The sequence below is a fragment of the Gavialis gangeticus genome, unplaced genomic scaffold, assembly GCF_001723915.1.
Source record: "Gavialis gangeticus isolate Ggan-Ray unplaced genomic scaffold, GavGan_comp1, whole genome shotgun sequence".
NCBI lineage: Eukaryota > Metazoa > Chordata > Crocodylia > Gavialidae > Gavialis > Gavialis gangeticus.
The window spans coordinates 43,265,034-43,265,777 of NW_017729000.1; positions in this window are offsets into that span (position 1 = coordinate 43,265,034).

Consider the following 744-nt stretch of genomic DNA (forward strand, 5'->3'; position numbering starts at 1 on the left):
ATGCACAGTAAAGTGCACATATAGACATGTCCACTAATTTGCAATGTTTTTCAACTCTTGCGGTTCAATTTTTGTGATATTAATCTTGGTGTGTATCCTATGGCCCAGCTCCTGGGCTTACAGCCCTGTTGCATGATAAAATGTAATCTTGGCTACCTTGTAGATGGCAGTCAGTTTTCACGCAAGGGTTTGCCTCAACCAGCCAGCAAGCATGAAGAAAGCAAACTGCCTTGTCCAGGGTTGAATGTTACCAAAGGATGGTCTCCATCTGGTTAAAGCTACCATAATTACTTGGATCAAAGACCAGAAGAGGGAATCAGCAGGTGGCCTAATGACTCCTCATTTAAGCAGCTAGCTGCTCCTTCACAGGTGCTCCCTCCCAGTTTAGAGCTTCTGTGGGCTGTGTTTGGCTGGCTGTGCTTGCCACTGCCTCCTCCCTCCCTATCAAAGGGCTGGGGGAGCAGCTTTCAACAGCAGTTGTCTGAGCTGCTGTGTTATCATTCAGTTAATTGTTTAACCAGTATAATTAGAGGAGGTTAAATGGATAATTTTTAAATGATATTTACATCCCTAGTGGGGGTGGGGAGGACCATTTTATATTCAAGTGCTGGCCTGGGACGTATGGTGGCTCAGCTCCAGGCTTCAGTTGCAGGTTTGGGGCTGAAACCTGAGCTGAGCTGCTACCTGTCCTGGGCCAGCATGACTCATTTGGTGGGGGAGGAGACTTCCGATCAGGGGAGTGGG